Below are 13,908 nucleotides of genomic sequence, written 5' to 3'. Positions count from 1 at the left end.
TTCGCGGTGGTCAGGCTTTCAACGTTGAGCTGCAGTAACGCTAAATCAGCTAGGCTTTGTGCGTTCTGCAGACGTGGCAAAGACATTAGTTTCGCTTTTGTAGGTTTATTAAACCTGTAAGCTACTTGTAGCGTAAAGGCTGTCATTTTCTCCCCCCACTGACTGCTTTCGCATAAGGACATATATTGAACCATGTCGCTGATAGCGCTGCCAAGTCAACCCAGTCATAACGGTTGTTAATAGGTTACTGTGTAACACGCTGCAAAGATCAACTTCAAAATAAAAGAAAAACAAAGTAATACTGTATTTGGATAGTAGGATTGCTTAATTATGGCTAAAAATCTGGATCACAATAATTTTGTTCAATATTGAAATCACAATTATTCACATAAATTATGTTTCAGAAATTGGAACAGCATTTATTGAACATGTTCGGAACAGTATTTATTGAACATGTTTAAGGAACCAGCAACTATGCATTAGTGGACCCTGGAATCTCTCTCCGATTTAGTGTTGGGAAAGTTAATTTTCTACACAAATTAGTTCGAAGTTCAGACTTGACTTACGTATAACTGAGGCTGGCCTGCCCTGTTATTAATGCGCAAAAGCGTACTGACAAATTTCACAATTATGAGCACAATAAGAAATGTCCAGTGCTCATGCGCACTGGTGCATCCCTGATGAGCACTCTTTCAAAAATACCTTCAACACAGATTAGGGGGAAATGAATAGAGTAAGGTTGCCACTGTTGGTGACATTAGTACATCAAGGAGTGCTAACCTTTGTACTTCCAGAACTGATACTTTCACCTGCTGAACTAACTGTCGACATGACGGTTAACCAAAATACAAAGTAACACAACTCTAAGGTGATTCGAGCCCCAAAAAAATGATAGGGTTCAAACTAAATATTACATATTAATGGTTGGAATACGATCTGTGTTTATTTAGTGCGGGAGATAAATCCCAATATAAATGAAATGATGGATCAAAACAGCTTTTTCAGTGATCCACAGTCATTTATAAAAATCTGTTCTTTTTTTTAAATAATAAGGTTTAGCTTTCTAATGACTAGCTGACACAGGAAATGGTTTGTGAGATTGCACAATAAAGTTGAGGTTTGGGTGACAACAACACTCGGCAAAATCAATCAATCCATCAATCTCACCACCTGACTGTAAGATGGATGGGAGGAAACCAGTAGCTACAAATGGGTCATTGTTTTCACACTGCATTGGGGCAGAATGGATGCTGGTATTGTTGTGAGGTCATCAGAGTCTAAAGGAGCTATTCACCCCTCAGGCACCACTTGATCTAACAACCCTGTAGCAGAGACGCCCAAGCGTAGCAGAGTTTCAATTTGCCACAGAGAGCTTTGACGAAGCAGCTGGTGTCGTCACAAATTGTGAAGATGTTTCTAATGCTTAACAGCCACCTGGATGCTGTGCTCTTTATCTCTACAGATGCTATGAAAGCTTTATTGGGTCTTTATTAAACTCAGGGATGGGTGGGCAACTAGTGACTCGCGGGCAGCATGTGATTCCTCGCTCTCCTCATCTTGTACAACCGACGGCGCGAGTGCGAGGTCTCCAAGTTGTCAAAATAAAACCAATAATATCTAAAAAATATTTTAAAAACAAAATGGGTTGAGGGGTTGTCACAGATGAGGCAGGATGTGCAACACAGTCTCTTTATTTAGGGAAGGGGAAAAAGGGAAAAAGGAGGGCTGGAAGGCCAGCAGAGCAAGTGCACGAGGCAAGCTGACGAGCACGTCAGCAAGTGCGCGTCATGCGTTGTTGGAACAGACAGGGGCAAAACAAGCTCATGGTTGGGGACAAGCAGAAGGTCAGGCTAGAGTCCAGGCATTTCGCTACACAGCGAGTCAGGAAACAGGCATCTCGCAGCCAGGCACAGCGGATCAGATCACAGACAGGTGAAAGGCATGCGTGCACCAACGTTGACGAACCGGCCAAGAGTGACGGTCATGTGGGGTTTAACTACAAGTCCAAATCAGCCAATAACAAGGGCACAGGTGGCTGCGGTCAGCACTGATTAGCGCGCGCAGTTCCGTATTGGTCATCATGCTCCCAAGGACTAGCACGGAGACGTGACATGGCTGAGAAATATAAACATGTCTGACGACTCTTGTGGACCCCCACATACTTAATTAATGCCATTAATGCTTCTTGATTTGGCACTCAATATTTTCTTTGTTTTGTTTCGTTTCGTTTCTTTAGTACTCTTGGGTTGAGTTAGGTTTGGTTGGCTGGCAACCAGTTCAGGGCGTCCCCCGCCATTTGCCCGATGACTGCTGGGATAGGCTCCAGCCCGCCTGCGACCCCTGTGGGGACAAGCGGTACAGAAGATGGATGGACGGACGGATCGAGGGAGGGAGGCAGGGACAGGCAGATGGATGGATGGATGGATGGATGGATGGATGGATGGATGGATGGATGGATGGATGGATGGATGGATGGATGGATGGATGGATGGATGGATGGATGGAGGGAGGGAGGGAGGGAGGGAGGGAGGGAGGGAGGGAGGGAGGGAGGGAGGGAGGGAGGGAGGGAGGGAGGGAGGGAGGGAGGGAGGGAGGGAGGGAGGGAGGGAGGGAGGGAGGGAGGGATGGTGATGTGTGACTCCACAACTTACATTAACATACTTCACACCAATTTCTACTACTTTGGGATTCAGGCAGGCCTTTGACAGCATCTTGTGGTATTTTAGGGCATTTCTAAAAGAGCATAAAAGACGCAAAAGGTTTAGTGTTTCAACAAATTGCAGTCAATAGGGTAGGGTCCACAGGAAGAAGAAATGAAAATGGGTGAATTTATGAAGAGAAAACTATTATTATGCAAGGGGTTACAGTACACTTTGTGCACTTTCCTAAAAACAGTCTCATAATAAAACTATCAGCTTCCAGCTAGTGTGGCACACAACTCTCCTAAATGCATCTCATATGACAGATTGTGAAGGAACTTGAGCATTGGTTTCACAGGCTGCTTTGTGGTTATCCTTTTGACCTCTACACCTGACCCTTGACCTCAGTGTGTAACACAGTTCAGCACAATGTCTACTCTGTCCTCCCCTCAGCTTCTGCCTGACAAAGCGCACAGTCCCTGTGGCATTGCATCCCAGTGTCACTCAAGTTCACAGCATCTCTTGTGTTGCTAAACCACCTGATAATGATGGATTTGCCATGTTCCATCTATTCAGTTTAATCTCATTTCCTGCATACAGCACTACATAAACAATATCATTTATAGCATCATAAGACGTGTGATTATAATCATGCTACATGACAGCAAACTTGCGAAACCAAATTTGGAACCGTGTAACAATCAGGCATGCTGACTGAATACCACAGCCAGGCTAGCTGTATAATCTGCATTCAATCTTTATTCTAAAGAAACCATATTGACTGTTAACTTCAGCTCTGTAATGAGATGAACACGGAGAAACCAATCCAACCAAACTGCTCTCTGAACCAAAGTAAAAAAGCAAATGTAACGCACACTAATACAGTGGCCTTAAAAGAGACATATCGTATTTTTCGGACTAAAAGTCGCACCGGAATATGTGTCGCATTGGCCATAAAATGCACAATAAAGTGAAAAAAAACATACATAAGTCGCTCCGGAGTATAAGTCGCATTTTGGGGGAAATTCATTTGACAAAATCCAACACCAAGAACAGACATGAACGAGCAACAACAGGCTAAACGATAGGTATGCTAACGTGACATAAACATAAACGAAGAGCTGAGAACGGGTCTGACGTAACATTGACAGTTATCCAAATAATTATAACGTAAATAACACCTTTATCAAACCACCTGTGTCACTCCAAATCATTAAATCCATCGATCCTTTATGTCAACAATGCCGGATGCGCGCCGCTGACGGCGGTTGCACTTCAAAATATTCCACAGGCCCATATAATTATGAATAACTATTTTATCAAACCATCTGTGTCACTCCAAGTCATTAAATCCCGTGATCGAATCCTTTGTCTTTTATGTAAAACACCGCCGCATATGTGCCGCGCCGCAATTGCAGTTCAGATTACAGTAATCACACTGCGGTTCGTTTATCACGGTTTCACTACGTCGCAGATTTAGAATATTTGTGAATAATTTCACATATAAAACGCGACTTATAGTCCGAAAAATATGGTAAATGCATTTGAGGAAGATAAATGTACTTGCACCAGAATTTACTATTTTAGGTTTGAGTGGAATTTAAAATAAAAGCTTAAAAATAATGAAAGCATTACCATCTTCTTTAACAAATTAACCCACAAGCAAACCATTTGTCTCTCATAAATGTATTCCTCACATAAATTTTACGTAACATTTCAGATGTACAGCGTGGGATTCATAGAAAGCATTCTGTCGCTTCACTTGTGTTGCAAATATACATTAAATCATTGATTAGAAATGTGTCACAATGTTCGCCCCACGTCAGATTAAAGTTGGTTTCTTCAGTGATGGCCACAGAGCAAATACAATTCTTAAAGATCAAACAATAGGATGAAGGCCCCTTTTATAGCCCCTCAAGGCTGAGCATTCTGCAGTATTCGTATGCGTATGTTATGTTAAGATAATGAATGTATGTCTTTATCTGCGCTCATCCCGCCAGGCGTCCCAACTAAGGGTCACGTTATGGTCATCAGGGTGGGGGCTTCTTCGACGTGGCTTCACATGCTCAAAGGAACAACTTGCCTTTCATCATGCCAGGGGTCAGAGTTTTACTGCCTCACAGAGTCAGCCAGCATACTGCACTGTACAAACTCAAGCCTAGGGCAGCCATCTGATAACAATCATCACATGATCAAAACAACCCTTACATTAGCCATTCGAGTTAAAAAATGTCATCACGTATCATAATATGCTGATGCAGGATTTCCGGTTGTGATGGGTACCAACGTTCGACCTCTCAACTCCCTTAGGCCTTTGTGTGTGCTGAAGTCATTATACTAAATTTATTGTACCTATACCATTTGATTATAAGTTCACAATTTGTGTAGAAATAAGACAACGTGATTCAAGGAAGGACATCATTGTAAATGTGATTTACTATATATTAATGTCCAGCCATATACATATACTAGCACACTGTCAACAATACCGTGTAGTCTCTTCAAGACAAAAGTATCACACTACAGTGTTTGTGGGAATCCGTAATTACAACTAAACGGTTTTAGCAGATTCCCGCAAAGAGTCAATGTATGTGGCTCTGTGTGTCTTTTCTGTTGGCTGTGAAATGATTGTGGTGCCTCGACTGCGTCAGTGAACCAGTTACCATGGGAGGACATGGTGCTGCAGCACATGGTTGGCTTTAACCAGCAAGCATTTTTGTAATATTTTTGTCCAGGGTAGAGGTGCTCATTCACAACAAAACACAACTTGTGTATCTCGATACATTCAGATGACACCACAGAGCAACAAGTCCAGTTTGATAAGGACCTTCTCCGTTGATGCTTTACAGCCCAGTGACAACTGCATCCTCCAACACAGGAAATTTTACAGGGAAGCCATTTCTAATTGACATACCAAGTTCAGTCTTTTGCATCTGCCTGTGAATTCGCCTTCCTCCTAAATTCAAACTCAAATGGAGGATGTTTATGGCGTGTTGAATATCACACAGGCCTGATAAAAGCATAGCCGGCACCTCACCAACATTACAGTACCAATTCCCCTTGACAGCTTGGGCCAATCTCGCCTTCAAAATACGCTCATTGCACACACTGCCATTTCCTTCCCTTTCAAATCCCTGGCAGCTATTTCAGCCTTGGATTGTGCCAGGATGAAGCTATCAGAAACCTCACAAAACAGCTTCACTGTCATATGGGCTGTTGCTCATGGATCTAGTGGAGGCTGTAAATACTTTCCTGGGTTACACGGAGGTCAGCAGAGCAGGCATTAATGCTTCAAGAGCAACATCCCACTGACCCTGGTCACCGTTCCCATAGTGCTTGCTGCCACCTCCCCCGCAAGACCATCAGATCACACACAACAACAAAAACCACAAACATGACACTGAGCTGATGATTACCACAATTACGGGAAATACAATCTGGGCTATTTTAAACACAAAAGATATATCTCTGGAATTAATGGTGATTCACTAACATTGTTGTAATTATTTTTTTTGATTATTTTCCAGCCCTTGTATTTGAACTAAATTCAGAATCAATATATACATACAACACATTTTTTTTTCCTTATCAATAATTCATATTCAGAATTAAAAGTAACTAGGATAAACTTTTTTTAACATTCCGTAGGAAATACGCATGTCAAATACAGTTTTATTTTTATTAGTGAGAGAATTTGGTCAATTTGCTTTCTCAGCTGCAGCCGAGAGTAGAAAGTGGAATCTAACAACGCAAATGCAAAAGTTCAAATAAAAATAAATAAATCACCCAATTAGCTTGAAAAACAAAAAGTGGCAAGTAAATGTATTGTTATTGTGGTTACATCACCATCTGACCCTTCTATGGTGACTATATGTGTGTTACCTGGAAACAACTACGTACATGAAGGCTGTCCCACCTGAACACCTCTAGACCAGACGAAGACCTTCGTTGTCATTGTCGTCATCATCATCATCATCATCATCATTCAGTGTCCCCTGTGCTAATACTTGCTTGTTGTTAGCCATTTCAATGCCACATTTTTTTCCTGTGCATTAGTACATCAGAAGAATTAAATAGATCATACATGCAGACTAAATGTTAAAATAGTCAAATTCAGCAATAACACGTGTTATGTGTATTTGTATTTTAAATTGCAGACATAATACAGGTAAATCTACAAGCATCTCTTAAATTTCAGTCAAATATTTTTAAAGTACTGTCTTCCATTTGAAATTGAATCCTTTTAAGCAGCATTTAAAAAGATGCATAACTAACAGAAAAAAAATTCAAACTATAAACACTGTAATATATACATATAATTGTGATGAAAATAAAGTAGTTGTATCCATTTTTATAATCTGTATAACCCATTAATTTAGATTAGTCTACTTAAACGTAAATCATTTGTAAGTCATTACATCGCACTTTTTTTTATTGCACATTACTTTGGTGAATATTTCTTCTGCAAAGAATAAACTACCTTTTTTTCTGTACTTTGCACAAAAATACATGCAAAATAAGAATTTCACTATATGATGTAACCACGTTTATCATTATGCATAGGACATTAAACCCAACACAAATGATTTATTTAATTGCTCCCTGGCAACTATTTGGCTACATTAATCAAAACTGAGTTGTTAAATTCCTCTCACCATCTATCATGGAGTGTGCTGTGAAATGAATCACTTGGATTGTTTGAAATCCTAATGCATTTGGCAATCTAGTTTTAAGACTTATTTTGAAGGTGGGGGAATTACATGGGGGGGTTCAAAAATACTTCTTTTGGGTTACATCTGATTGATAGTTGGAAATATACAAAACATTACTGTCTCAACAGCTAAGTGTAAATTTACTTTGGTTTGTAGGGCTGCTAGGTTATGGATAAAAGTCCATTCATCCATCCATTTTCTGAACCGCTTAGTCCCCACGGGTGCTTGATAGGCCGATTGAGCACTCCAAATTGTCCCTAGGTGTGAGTGCGAGTGCGAATGGTTGTTCGTCTCTGTGTGCCCTGCGATTGGTTGGCAACCAGTTCAGCGTGTCCCCCGCCTACTGCCTGATGACGGCTGGGACAAGCTCCAGCACGCCCGCGACCCCCGTGGGGACTAAGCGGTTCAGAAAATGAATGAATGAATGAATGAATGTTTATGGTGCTGGGAAAATTCTTTTTTTACACAAACTAGTTGAAATTTCAGTTTACAAATTTTAAAATGAACTTGTTTGAAATGTTATGAACTGAGTTTATGGTTTCAAAAATGAAAAGTTTATTATTCTTTTCTTCCCCCAATCAAAAAAAAAGTTGTTTCAAGCTGTTACTTTCTGACATTCTGGTATTTTTTCATTGTTTTCACCCATTTCATTGACACTACATTTGCTTTAACTAACTTTTCATTTTTCGTGAATGTATTATTTCTTGTTTGCCCAAAGAACCGGAAAACATTTAGAATTTGGGACATGAAAGTGCAAAGGTGCAAAGACCAAATAAATTACTGAAACAGAAACAATCTCATTAAGATTAAGTAATTTGTGGTTCAACGCCATTGAAAGCACTGCGCCGTGTGATCGTTTCTGACCTGGGTTGCCAAGAGAGACGAATCATCTTTAGAGTGATGCACGCAATTTTTTTCACAAAAACTCCATTCAACGCTGATGATTTTTGAGTGGGGTTGTAATAAAACATTGTTTGATTACAAAGTGATGGCTGTCAAAACAGAAAGCGGCGGAAACCCCTACATGATGTATCACATCTTCATGGATGGCGTCTACACCCGACTCCTCCACCCAGCTTCTGCATGAGCCCCTTCTCTACTGTACTCCTCCATGCTCATCATTCAAGCATCTCGGCAGGAGGTGGCTTGCATCCTGTCACTGCACCACCCACTGCCAGCCATTCCCTCCACCCTACCCTCAGGGACAGGCCAGATTCTAGAGCCAACATCTTTACATCCAAGCCAAAGCAGGAGCTGACAAAGCACTTTCTTTCAGCCTATTTGCCCCACCATGCCAGGCTGCACACCCACCCCCTCTGGGCCAAACATATGCAAGCCTCCCATCCAACCTGTCTTTCTGCTTTGTCCTCTAATTGCAGTGAACTTAATTATATTAAAACCTGCACATTTCATCGAGCAGGAGGTGGAGAGAAATTCCTTTCTCAATTCAAATATCAATAAAAATTCAATTTGTTCTTCAAAAGTGGCTTCGTGGAGGCTTTGCAACAGAAGGTGGATGGGGGGGGGGTAAGCTGCTTTGTTTGGAAAACAATGTGAGGTAATAGAAAGGCTTAAATAGTCAACAGTTTTGCACTTCTCCGTCCAGCGAGTGACAGGTTAACCAGCTGGACTTTAACATATGAAGCAATGAGGAAAATATCAGTAGACAACCATCTGAAAATGTATCAAGTGGTCAAATGTAAGGAAAACAGTACTCCTTTTAGAAGTCAATTACTTAATCAAGAAATTAACTCAGTGAAGATCTTGACATGATCTCATTATTAAACGGGAAAAAACATATACATTTAAAATGCAAACTGTAGCTTTTTAACCACAACTATAGATCAACAAGAACAATATGTGTACTAACATGAGGTTGCTCATGCTAGTTAGGGATCAAATGGGCAATTAAATCTACAAGGCAGATGATGATTCTTTAGAAAATTAGTTTGCAATCATATAAAATACAAATGATTTAGAAGGGAATGTCTGAATACATTTTAGTTGCTCTTAATTGCTCTATTATTCTCAGTCCCAAAGTATCAATTTCTTATGAGTATCTGTTGGTTACAATAACTACATGTAGCTCGCCTAAATTTTAAAAGTAATATAATTATTTCGTTTTCATTATTGTTACAATAATCGTGTTGCAATACTTTTGAGCATGACTAATTACATGTATCTACAGGCATCGTGTATTGAATTGGAAAACATCATTTGATTGTTCTTTTCCAATCAAACGATGGGCACAAATCAAACAAACCTCACAATAAATCTCCACATCCGTCATGGGGATTAGAGGAATTTTAATCTCGGAAACGTCAATAAATCATTGGTCACCCGCGTGGGGGTAACGATATGGACTGGCGCCTGACAGACAATGCTGTAAAGGCACAGTTCAGTTGTGGGCCCGGGGCTCAACTCTTAACTCATCTTACGTAGCAAGAGCACTGTCGACTGAGGACTTTACAGACTCCGGAAGCACAGCTGACTACAAAAGAGATGCTAATAGAAATGTGTCATCTTCTAGGTCTCACTGTCTTCATTTGGGTTCTTTTCCAATTTATGGAGCGCGTGCAACACCGGATTTGGGCACTGATGGCGTCAGTGTTTCTTCCAAGTTCAAAAGTTCACCTTTTACGATCACCCCGCGCCTGACTGACCACCACCAAATAAAAACATTCCGACCTCTGTTCCTAACACACGCGCCCTCTGCGCGCCCCCCGCGCACGCACTTTAAGAGGCAGGAAAGCCAAGGCAAGAGATCCACCTACATTCATCATCACTCTATGAAAGAAAAACACGTCAACATTACAACAAGGCGCAAAAGAATCCGGCACGACATTGAGTTATGGAAATAACATTTTAAACTTGACAAGAGTGAACACAGGTTTGTGTTACAGGTAGTGTTGTGGTCAGCTAGCCCATCGGTGACAAGCTGGTTTAAACAGATGTGTCAGTGACAGGGGCTATCTTGACAGTTCAACTTTCATTCAAACGTTGCTGTTAGCCTACCGTTAACCGGCTTTGCGTTGTTTCTCTCCGGGTACTCGAACCCATTCGTCATTTTCTCTATCTCCATCCTCCTACAGGGATTGATACCAAGTCAGTCCCACGTCCTTCGTTTGTCTTTTACCGCCAGCCCCAAATTAATGTCAACGAGTGATGATAAAGAGTCTAGTAAATAAAATTGGTTGACGTGAGCGCGAACATACAGGTTCAGGGCTGTCCACAGCCTGGGTCGCTCACCGCTCGTTGGTGAGTTCCATGCTTCACTGCTGCCAGTCAGTCTGGAAGCACACGATCACAAACCCCAAGGGTGGTGCGTTCGGAGCCAGTGGGAAGTTTGGGCTCACTTCCTGTTTTGTCAATTTACTGTTTGTTGTATACATACATATCTATATCTATATGTATATATCTATATATTTTTGTATATATACATATACATATACACATGCACACACACACACACACACACACACACACACACACACACACACACACACACACACACACACACACACACACACACACACACATACATACATACATACATACATACATACATACATACATACATACATACATACATACATACATACATACATACATACATACATACATACCGAAGAGGGAGCAACAGCAATGTGTACATGTTCTATTAGGATGGACAATCTCTGTACAATATGATGCTCATATATGTATAATTCTTTTACTATTTTATGCAAACATAACTGCTCAATCAGAACACGTATACAACACACACAACTGGATGAACACACACAGGGGGGTGACGCCCCCCCACACTCAGGTACGAAATGGTCATGTGACAAGTTCGCGCCTCAGGTACGAAATGGTCATGTGACAAGTTTCCGGACAGTATAAAACAAGCTGACCTGGAGACAGAAATTGTTGTTTCATCTGCTGCCGTGCCTTGTGTATTGGCCGCCATTAAACAACCCAAGATCTTGCCAATAAAGAACCAACTCTATACTCCACATCTTTGCTTTCCTGGCTCAACAAAGGACATCCCGCACAACATGCAACAAGACATACATTAACACACACACACGCACACACACATAGTGGGACCTTGACTTACAAACTTAATTAGTTTTGTGATTGAGTTTGTAAGTAGAAAGTTTTTAAGTAGAAGCAACGTTTTCCATAGGAGTCAATGTAAAAGCAAATAATGCATGCTGGACTATACCAAAAGTCACACTTGTTGTGCTATTACTCTCTGCAAAACACACAGAAAACAAAAACAACAGTTTTATTTTTGCTTTTTCAAACCTGTATAACAAAAAAAATAAACGTCACTTTCTTGAACCCCAAGCTTTGCTTGGGGAGGCAGAAACCTAATTTTCTGCACTTGCTAAAATTACCCCCAAGAAGACACTGGCAGGCTCATGAATTATTGTCTGCTTCCACGTACTCCTTGCAATATGCTCACATACTCGTCATTACCTTTTGGTGAAATTGGGGAGTTTTCCGAGTGATCATTATACGCACCTCGAGCAGAATGCGAGTGAGAATTTAAAAAAGAAATAAAAAGAAAGGAAAATAGCTTCTAAATATGGAAATTGGCAAATACAAAAGTGTGTTCTTCATGTTTTTATTGAAAACAAGCTGGTACTGTCTGACGCACGGTAACGGCTTCCACCTTTCACTCAATGCGTGCGCACTCCTGCAGGAGATGTTCACGGGTACCTACTTTTGGCTCAACACCGACCGTACCCGTCGGGAGCTCGACGATATGATTTCAAGTTCGTAAGTAGTCATACCTCTACATACGAATTTAATTTATTCAGGGACCTACTTCGTATGTTGAAATAGTCGTATGTTGGATCAAATATTTCCATAAGAATACATTGTACATAATTCCGTTTAATTCTTTCCACAGCCAAAAACCCAACGATAACGCTTTAATAAATGCTCCAGATAATTACACATAGCATTAAAAAAAATGCATGATATCAGAGAGATGTAAAAATAAATAATTTACAAAGAAATATCCAATAAAAGTTTTTATAATTTACAAAGAAATATCCAATAAAAGTTTTTTTATTGTCACTGTACTTTTGAGACATAGAGATTATGTTCCGTAATTTACTGTAACTTACAATATGTGAACTTCAAACTAACTTAGCTTATTATTTTTTTATATTTTTTTATATTTTTCAATTATGTTATCCAACTTACACAACTTTAACTTAAAACTAATTTAGCTTATTTATCCTTTTATATATTTTTTTACTTTTTTCTTGTCAAGTTACATGGAGGATAGGATGGTACAAGATGGTGCGTGAATGTGTATTGGAATTTGGCCCAGACGAATTGGCTCAAATGAAATTACAGATTTTACCAGAAGATGATGACAAAGCTTGATATGGAAGACCTGAATAAGGGGGCCTGAGTAAGGGTTACTTAAAAGTTAGTTCTTCAAAATCAACTATTGTTGAACTGGTAAATGGGAGTTTGTTGGTTGAACCATTCAACCTCCATTCCCGTTCCAAATTTCACCAGAAGATGGTGCCAAAGTCAGATTGACCTAACATAGTAAATTAATAGTTTAAAAAGTCATCGACAAGATTAAGACTTGCTCTGAAACACAGCAACACACAATTTTGGATTACGTTATATTATAAAATATTCTATTCAATATTGAATGATATTTATCTTATTTTATTTTTCTATAATATACTTTGAAACTGAGTATTTTAATTTGCTAACTCGAGAAGCCCATGCTCATCGTTAGGTGATGAGAATGAGACATGTTAATCACAGTTAGAGTAAACTGCAATATACTTTATTTTATTCTGCTTTGCCATATTATTAGTTAGTAGCAACTTGAGCAGCATCATATCACTGATGTTACATTTACACATGAATGTATTAAGAGTTAGGGCGGCTCGGTGGGGCACTGGGTAGCACGTCCGCCTCACAGTTAGGAGGGTGCGGGTTCGATTCCACCTCCGGCCCTCCCTGTGTGGAGTTTGCATGTTCTCCCCGTGTCCGCGTGGGTTTTCTCCGGGCACTCAGGTTTCCTCCCACATCCCCAAAACATGCTTGATACGCTGATTGAGCACTCCAAATTGTCCCTAGGTGTGAGTGCGAGTGTGAAAGGTTGTTCGTCTCTGTGTGCCCTGCGATTGGTTGGCAACCAATTCAGGGTGTCCCCCGATGACGCCCGCGACCCCCGTGGGGACTAAGCGGTTCAGAAAATGGATGGATGGATGTATTAAGAGTTGAGTAAGGACAGGGGCTTGACAGATACTGTTGGTGGAAGACTGCGATCCCACCCTTGAGTTTGACCTAGAGGTCACCATCTTGTCAAAATACGTTTTGAAGCTGCTTGAGTGTTTTAATCTGCTAACTAGGAGAATCCATGATCATAGTTATGATTGTGTTAAGTTGACTATTGTGAAAGTATATGTTATTATTGTCATGATGTTTAATCAATATCCAACATGTATGTTGACGCAGCAGCTTTCAAGAGTGAAAGAAACGAACGTTGTTTTGTGTGTTTGACTGTTCAACGGGTATTCATACTCGCT

The 13,908-nt window shown here is 40.4% G+C and overlaps 1 long non-coding RNA gene across 1 annotated transcript; it reads right to left on the bottom strand.

The window, feature by feature from the left end:
* Positions 1–1,715: 1,715 nt before the first annotated feature.
* Positions 1,716–10,702, bottom strand: LOC147057661 (uncharacterized). Its single transcript, XR_015065789.1, has 4 exons — positions 10,567–10,702; positions 10,367–10,437; positions 2,652–2,733; positions 1,716–2,340 (listed from the first exon to the last, which is right to left on the bottom strand). It is a non-coding gene; the product is annotated as an uncharacterized LOC147057661 (long non-coding RNA).
* Between the last annotated feature and the right edge of the window lie 3,206 nt (positions 10,703–13,908).

The sequence above is a fragment of the Syngnathus leptorhynchus genome, chromosome 4 (assembly GCF_054491065.1).
Source record: "Syngnathus leptorhynchus isolate UIUO chromosome 4, UIUO_Slep, whole genome shotgun sequence".
Classification (NCBI taxonomy): Eukaryota; Metazoa; Chordata; class Actinopteri; order Syngnathiformes; family Syngnathidae; genus Syngnathus; species Syngnathus leptorhynchus.
Note: the sequence above shows the minus strand (reverse complement) of the source record. Positions and strands in the feature narration are given on the sequence as shown.